This window comes from Hipposideros armiger, unplaced genomic scaffold (genome assembly GCF_001890085.2).
Source record: "Hipposideros armiger isolate ML-2016 unplaced genomic scaffold, ASM189008v1 scaffold_13, whole genome shotgun sequence".
NCBI classification, from domain to species: Eukaryota; Metazoa; Chordata; class Mammalia; order Chiroptera; family Hipposideridae; genus Hipposideros; species Hipposideros armiger.
In genome coordinates, this window is record NW_017731363.1 from 3,231,604 (window position 1) to 3,241,012 (window position 9,409).

Below are 9,409 nucleotides of genomic sequence, written 5' to 3' on the forward strand. Positions count from 1 at the left end.
TTATGAATCTGGATAATTCATTAGTCCACCTAGCAAACCATTGTTAAGGTCCCACGCTCAGCCAAGTATTCAGACAGGAATTTAGATTAAAAAAAAAAAAAGATGATGAAGGGGGTGCTGGCCAAGATGGATAAGCCCTCTGCATCCTACCTGTCCCACTGATTAAAACTAAAAGCTCTAGACAGGATACGAAAACAACAAGGACAATAACTGACTGATAACTCTGAAGCATAAATCCTAACAGGCAGATTGGGGAGGGATTTCAAAACTTGATGAAGTCAGTATAGTGGTGAATTTTCTGTTTGTTTGTTTTTTTCCTCCTTTATTTCCCAGGATAGACTCCATGGTGCCCCAATTTATAGAACTGTGCAGTGGCCCCACCCACCTCATTGCTCCTACCTCTCGTAGGTCCTCATCCTTTCTATTCAGCTAAGGGGAAAGAGAGGGAGGGCCATATGGGAAGAGGCTTGAATGGGCCAGACCTGGAAGTGGTGCACATCACTTCTACCCACTTTCATTTGGTCGGGACTCAGTCACATGCCCACCCCTAACTGCAAAAGAGGCTGGGAAATGTAGTCCAACTGCCTGCCCAAGAGGAAAGTAAAATACGAATACTAGTTGGCACTAAAATAGTCTGTGCCATGTAAGTGCATTGGTAGAAAAAGGGGTGTGTAGGAAGCTTTGTGAACATAGAGAAGGAACTCTTAAGTCAGAATGGAGAAACAGATACCAGAAGGCTTTCTGAAGGACAGGGTATGAGTCTTGCAGAAAATCATGAGGGCGGAAAGACAAGCATGGGTAGAGACTCTGGCATGTGCAAAGATGCAGAGGCAGGAAATGTGCTGATGAATTTGGGAGACCCCAAGTGATTTTTTTGTCCTTAGGAATAGCATCATGGAGAGAAAAGCAGGAGGAGGTAGGCCTGGAGAGGGAGGCAGGAGCCAGGAATTGAGCCAAGAAATTCTGGTTTCATCACTGATGTATTTTAAGCAGAGGTGCAATAGAATCTGCTTTCCAATTTAGAAAGAGCCTGATAGTTGTGTCAGGGATAACTGGAGACAGGAATAGCAGTTAGGACACTTTTGCCATTGTTCAGGCAAGAAGCATTTGGGCTTGAAGTAAGCAGTGGGGTGCACTGACAGAATAAGACATGAGCTTTGAGATATTCATGAGTCAAAATCTATAGGGTTTAGTAACTGATTGAATATGGTACATGATATGATAAAAAGAGTCAAGGAAAATTCCTTAGTTTTATTCATTCATTCATTCATTCAACAAATACTTATTGAACATCTACCATATGTCTTCCTCTAGGTGCTGGAGATACAATGAATAACCAGCAAAATACCTGTCCTCATAGAGTTTACATTCTGGTGGAGAAATCAAAAACATTAACTAGTAAATATAAATTTATAGTGTGATTAGGCTTGCCAAGTTTAGCAAATAACATGTGTCTGAGATGTCCTTGTCAGACATCTGTGTGGGGATTGCTTAATTGCAAGTTATTCCTATGAGTCTTTTGCTCATGAGAGAAGCCTTGGCTGCGGATGTGGATTTGGGAGTCAACAGCATACGGCCAGTTGTAAGTGACAAAAAAACCAATAAGGGAATTCATTGGCTAAGGACATAAAAAAACCCAGGGGCTGTTTCTTCAGCTTCAGGTATAGCTGGATCCAGGGGTTTAAATGGTAGTACTAGATTTCTGACTTTCTTTTAATCACTTGGATTCTCTTGGGCATCATGGCTCCTGGAAACCCCAAAGGCCCCAATTCACATCCATTTCTTTAACTCAGCAGAGATTTGTTCTATTTTTCTGATAGCTTTAGTGGAAACGTCTCAGTGAAGACTATGATTGGTCCACTGGGGGTTACATGTCCATTCCTGAATAAAAGTCTATAACTCAGAGTTGAAGTATTCTGATTGGCCATGCCTCGGTCATGAACTGAAACCTGTGGCAATGGCTGGGACAAGGTCAGCTCCATGAAAACGCGTAAGTGTGTTCCTCTAGGAAAGAGAACTTCTGGTATTAGAAGGTGAGGAAAGAGATGAGCAGGCAAAGACCAGAATGTTCTCTATGGGTGGAAACTGAGGCTTTGGCTATTAGTGAAATTGTCCTGGGAGGACATATATATAGAATGAGAGGATCTCAGAGATGATGCAAATATCCTGGGGAGCATGACACTTAGGAGTTGCACAGAAAAAGATGATCTTGCAAAAGAGATGGAGAAAGAGTGGCCAGATCGGTAAGAGGTCCTGAAGTCTGTGATATCCCAGAAACCAACTCAATGAATTTCAAAAAGGACTCAGTCAGCAGTCACAGAGGAACCAATGAAAACTAGGACAACAGGAGTTGTGACCCAATACCCTGATCACCAAGGCCATGAGGTAAAGCTAGGCAGTTCTCCTTGGAGGAGGAAAGTATAATAGTATTAAAGAGAAGCTGGTAGGAAGTATACCAGATTGCCTGGGAGGAGGATCTGGGAAATTCACTAAATCAGATGGCTCTAAATGTCCCAGCTTCTCAAACTCAGAGGCATATCCAGAGGATCAGAAAAGCCTGGAATGAACATGAAGCATCTGTTAGATCCTGAAATCTATGTAAAATATTATGGGGTGAGTCACATTATTTCTATAATAAAACAAACATAGTTATATATGGTGCAGGGTGCAGAATCTGTGGGCTTTTAAGCTAAAATATTAAACTATAAAGAGATTCGTACTTGCAAGAGGACCCCTTCAGACTATGCTCTCAGAGTTCTTTGCTATGAGCATTCCTTCTCCTCTAGTTAGGGGGGTTTTGGATGGAAAAGAAAGGGAAGCATGGCTCTTATCTGGGCATTTGCCCATTGCTCTATGGATAGAGATCATATTCCCAGGACGTTTTAGGACAGACCCACTTACAATCATGATAGCAATGGCTGTCATTTGTGATGTACTTACTATGTGATAGGCACTTTTCTAAGAGTTTGACCTCAGTTATGCCTCACAAAAACCCCATGAGAGGGAGTACTATTATGACCACTTCTGTTTTAAAGATGAGGAAGCTGATGCACAGCGAAGTTAAATAATACCCAAGGTTGCAAAGCTCCGTATTTACACCAAGAGATTCTGGCTTTTGAGTCAGTGTCCCAAACACTGCACAAACTGCACCTGTGCTCAGTCCAGTGGTTTCCATATGGATCAGTGCATTTTTCAGGCCATAGGTTCTGATACTGGTTCAGAAAAGAAGATAATTCCTTGCACAAAGATCTGTGAATTTCTAGAAGAGGCAGGTTCGGGGAAGCACAATCTGGCAGCTTTATCCCACCCTCGCCCTATCTAGCCTAACTACTGGTGAGACACAGAAGCCCTACTTCCTGGGCACCTTTGCACTGTAATCTTAGAACGATGGGAATTTGTTAGTCTACTGGGTGATGTTTACCTGAACCTTACAATTACTTTTTTTATTTAAACTTGCACTATCAATTTTTATGGGCTTTAATGTGTCCCCAAATGAAAGAATAATTTCAGAGGTGCTTTATACAAATGCTGGTTTCACAAAAACGTTTCAATTTAAGCTTTTCATAACCTAAGTATGAAGAGAAAAACAAATGTGCAATTGTACAGTGCTAATCTGTTTTCTTTGAATGTACAACACATGCTCAAAGAATTTTTTGGTTTAAACAAAAAAATTATTACAGTAAAAGACACATTGCCATTAACTCCTCAAAATACTCCCCCTCGCTTCGAACACACTTATCCCATCATTCTTGCCACTTTCTGTAGCAGTTCTGGAAGTCCTCTTTCATGAGTGTCTTTAGTTACACTGTCGTGGCTACCTCAATGTCCTGAATTATTTTGACTCTGGGGAAGAGCCAGAAGTTGCACGGTTCCAGATCCGGTGAAGAAGGTGGATGAGGACACACCATAATATTTTTATTTGACAGAAAGTGCTGTCCAGAAGTGATGTGTGACACGGAGCCTTTCCCTGTTGTGATCACAGAATACAGCGAATGCTGCTGGTAACTGCCATTCAACAGAAAGGCAGGGATCTTCGATATGGGAAGCAGTGTGTTGAACCTTAGTAACAGTGTGTGACAAGTTTCAACTTGTTCGGTGCAGTCAGTAGGGTGTGAACTACGGTTGAGAGAAGGTGTGTTTTAAAGTGTGACGTAAATCATCCTCCATCATGACAATATCTGTGGTATACAACAATTTCCGTCAAATAAAAACATTACAGTGTGTCCTCATCCACCTTATTCACCGGATCTGGCGCCGTGCGACTTGTGACTCTTCCCCAAAGTCAAAATGACCATGAAAGGTAGACATTTTGAATCGATTCAGGACACCAAGGCAGCCACGGCAGCACAACTAAAGACACTCGTGAAAGAGGACTTCCAGAACTGCTTCAGAAAGTGGCAAGAATGATGGGATAAGTGTGTTCAAAGCGAGGGGAAGAATTTTGAGGGGGATTAATGGTAATGTGTCTTATACTGTAATAATTTTTTTTATTTAAACATTCACCATATTGTTTCATCACACCTCGTATATGCATAAATTACTTTTTACTTTATTTTTTAATGTACACAAAGGAAGCTCAAGCAAGCAGTGTATGAACTCCCACAGCTACATCATCCAGCAACAACCATTTACCCACGGCCAGCCTCTCCCATTCCCTAAGTACAAACCAGATATCATATCATTTCATCCATAAATATTACAGGATAATCTCTAAGACATAAGGATTATTTTTATAAACAAAACCACAATATCATTACCATAATTGCTTAATATCAACAAATAGCAATCGATGCTCATATTTCTATAAATTATTTTAAAATTCTGTTTGTTCTATAGTTCCATGCCCCTTAATTATTAACTTGATTGCTTTTGTTATTGTTATGATTTTTACATTTTTTTATTGTGAAAAATTTCAAATCCAAAAATATAGAGAGAATAGTATGATGAACCTCCGCACCCATCACTCAGCTTCAACAATGATCTATATTTGGCCAATCTTGCTTCATCTACTTGCCCCTTTCCATATCCCCTTTTGCTGGGCATTTATAAAGCATTTCCTGTCATTGGGTGTGCATTCTTAGTTTGGTTGGTGGCAAAAAAGTATATAGAGGTGTCCTCTAGTAGACATTTTTATATTTATTTTATTTCTAAATCCCTGGAAAAGGATTCAATGAAATGCAACATTTTTAGTGGATCAGATGAACATCCACTTGGCATTTTGCCCACTCTTTCTTTGTTTCTTTCTTTCTTTCTTTCTTTCTTTCTTTCTTTCTTTCTTTCTTTCTTTCTTTCTTTTTATTTTTGAGCAATGTTTAAAATAAAACCAAATTCTAAACAAATGGAACTAACACTCTATGACATGAATACTAAAGAGAATATTTGTGTCATACACGTTCTGTCAGCTGTGCCCAGATCTTTAAAAGTACACATTTTCCCAAGACTAATTGAATAAAAGCTAAAACAAAAAATTTTAAGCCTAATTATGATTTTGGGGGAAAAAATTAGAAAAAAATGTAAAGAGACATCATTAGCTGGTTTAGATTCGAAATAGGGCCTGAATGATGACACTTTCAATTGGCAAAGCTCCTAGGTTCCTCTCACATTCCTTCTAGGTTTTAAAATCAACTGTCTTCCAAACAGATCTTGGGGGACCTTTGAGAATGATGCATCTCCTTGCCTGGGAGACAGAAGAAGTAGTTCAGGTTTTGTGGTCTCTTAAGGTCAATGACACAGGTTGAGATTTACTGAGATGACCTTGTTTTGTCTTGTGGATACTTACCATGAAATCCACAGTAATACCCCCGATAACTGTGAAATCACAGTGTGTCACCATATTGCTCACTCTGCAGTCGCCACCACACGCAAATGACAAATGACAGCCACATTGGCTTGTACACCATTAAAACCCCAAGGGGGTAGTGAAAACTGGTCATGGGTTAAGTCAAGCAAATAGCAAGAGAAGAGATGTCAAGCATTTTCAGTGCCAATAGCAGAAAATCTGGGCAAATAAGAAGTGATTGGTTAGGATTGTAAATTGGTTCACTACTTTTGCAAAAGGTTTGACAATACCTGTTAAAGCTAAACACGCATATACCCTATGATCCAGCAATTCCACTTTATGGCGCTAGAGGTCATAACAGTGCTTACCCTGGGGTACTGGCTGAGGGGGGCATGAGTGAGCCCTTTGGGGCTCTGTAAGTGTTCAATATCTTAATCTGGTGTAGGTCACATGGACATAGGTAAACATTTGTTAAACTGTATACTCCATATTTGTGCGCTGTCCTGTAAGGTATATCTCAAAAAAGAAAACACATTTGTAAAACTTCAGAATAAAGGGGTTTTGCAAAGCGGTGGCAATTTAGAAGGACCTCTGTCTTTGACTTAAAACAAAACTCTGGGTTCTCCAGGAATTCATTATTGCTTCCCAGGTAGAGAACCCTGACCAACAGGTGGGGGTTGGAGCACACTCTATTGTCCCCTAAGACAGTAGGTCTCTCCCACCCCTTTATCCAAGAACCTGGGTCCCACCGAGATAAAGATCCACCTTTCCTAAAAGGGCATTGCTATACTTATATTTACTAATATAGACTTTACCTGTGGCACTTTTTGACTGTTCAACTGGCTTTTCTTTGATTAATTGATTCCAATGGTTGATTGGTTGGGTTGCTTTTGAATCACCCTTTCTTGCCAAAGCCAAAATTGTCATATCATACCCCAAATTAATTTTTAAAATTACATTAAGTGGTAGGCCCTGTTGGTATTGTTTAATGTTTGTTCATAATTATATTGTAGCCTTTGCCATTTAACATTGTGTCTGAGCATCCGTTAATTATTCATTTTGTGTTCAGTTATTCAGGTGCATCCATTTGGTAGTAAATCACTGAAAAACCACCAGAGCTAAGTGCCTATGTTAATGTGCTACTAGCAGAACAGCATAACTTTCCCAGTGCTTATGCCTGGTAAACACTGCTTGCACCAAGTTCCTATCTGTTCACAGATTGGAGAGAACTTGCATTTTGTAAAAGGATGTGGATCTGCACCTTGGGTCCTCTATCTGGAAACTCGAATGGGCCCTTAGTGAGTCCAGGATTGTCTTCCTCAAGATACAGATCCTCTTCAATTGCCAACCCCTTGCCAAGGAGGCAGACCTGATATAAGAGCATCAGGTGATCAGTAGATAACCTGTTTATGATGAAAAATGGGAAGGAACAACCCAAAATCCCAAAGTCTGAAGAGCACCAAGAAGCTTGGAATCAAAATGTGGATAAATCCAGTGTGTTTTCTAAGTTAAAGTGGCTTTGTTTGTTTATATGTAGGCTTAGGAAATGTGATAGTGTTAACACAAGAATATGGCTATGATTTAGAAGGAATTGATGCTAAATTGGGAAACAAAATGATGTTATATCTACCAAAACTGAACACTATTTTATTATTCATGACTTGGTATCACAACCTTTCGGCATCTTTTAAATATGAAAATCCTGTGAGGATATAATGAATTAAAGCTGTGGATGTTTCCTGGAGATAAAAAAATGCTCTATATTTCAAGGCATTACATCCCCTGGATACTTTTATTTGATTTTAATTCAAGGGTCAAATTTTTATGGTTGGGTAAACAGTCAAGAAAGATTCCATCAACTGCTTTTGAATTATTATAATAGGGGAAACATAGGATACCTTTGCTATTATTTAAAATATTTTTTTAAAAGATCAGAACATGTGTTCCACTTCATGGTATCAAACACAGAGCAAAATGGTTGTAATTGAGAACATACTTGGGCAAACGACTGGCTTAGAATCACTGCGAGTTATAAATGTCTGAAATGTCTATTTCAGGCACAAGTAGGTGAAATAGCACTAATTTCTAGTGTGTGCACATAATGATTAAATTAGCCCACAGAGATGAAGAGTATATCAGCATGTACCCTGGAGAAGAAATACCATATGAATAAGGAATGAGCAATCAATTCTTTAGTGGGTGGCAATTACCCTGAGAAAAAAGCCTCTGCCGATTTCTTCCACCCTCCATCGCATGATCACTGAGCCGATTTTTCCAGAATCCCATTACCCTACTCTGTAGTATCCACCAAACTAAATAAAATGTTATCTGCAACCTTGTTCCTTAACCAATTGCTCTTTCTGGTCATGTTTAGACCTTTTAAAAGGCGTCCCAATGGATGCATCAGGCTTATGTTAGTATAATGGAAAACGCCAACTAACCTTTGACTTTTGGCTTAACTTCTGACCCAGTGGACACCAACATTTATATCTTCTCTTTAGCTTCAAATTGCTTTTGGAATAAGTTGGTAGGTGCTAACAATGGAGATGTGTAAAATGACACAGATATGTGAACGTTTAGTCTGCATACACACACACGTCTTTTTTTTTGCTGCCTTTCCTTTCTTAGATGCTGACTCCTGGGCCCAGCAAGCAAGATAAGGACACTCGTCCCTCCCTTGTTTCAATTTCTCTCTCTCTCTCTCACTCTGTGTGTGTGTGTGTGTGTGTGTGTGTGTGTGTGTGTGTTTGGAGACTATTCTAGGATGAGAGGAAACAGTCTGAGTGGCAGCAGGTTTAGGGTATGGGTGTTGGAATAAAGGGACAGCCACTGTTGGTGGGGATCCTGCTCACATCCCCTGTACATGAACCGTTCCACTCTCGGCTGACTGTCCTACTTCAAGCAGTGTCTATTACTGTCCACCTGAGGTTTTGCTCTTAGCCTGACAACTGAGTAACCTAGAGGGGCCATGGAATAAGCACTCCACAAGAGCTCCCCTCACTTGCTATTGGATGGACTGAGAGGTAAAACACCAGCTTCTTTGCCTTTGGTTGGGTAGAACTCCAAGGCATGCTCTCACCCACCTCCCAGAGCTCCCAGGGTGGGTGAACCCCGGTTGCCCCCAGAGGAAACATGCTGCGCAATGTACTCTTTCCTGCCATGCTTCCCTGCTCCCGCATCAGCCTTCAGACCACCTCCCAAATAAGCTTCTTGCCCTCAAATCCTTGTTTCAGGGTCTGTGTCTGTGGGACCCACCCTAGGCCAGAGGGATTTGGACTCAAAGAATCATGCATGACATTTGGAACTTGAAAAACATGAATTTGAGCCTTGCTTTTGCAATTTGCCCTCTGTGAACATAGGTGGGTTACTTTGTCTCTCTGAGCCTCAGTCTCTTCATCTAAAATAAGGATAATAGTACATCTTTGCTACCTTACAGTATTGTTGGGAGGCGCAAATGAGATAACCCCTGTGAAAGCACCAAAAACTGACTGTAAAGAGCCACACAAATACTCATTATAGTTTATGAGGACTGTTCTCCCCCACCCCCCAAGCAGTACTTCTTTTAAACATTTTATTTGAAATAATTATAGACTCACAGGAAGTGGCAGCAATAGTACAGAGAGCCCGTGT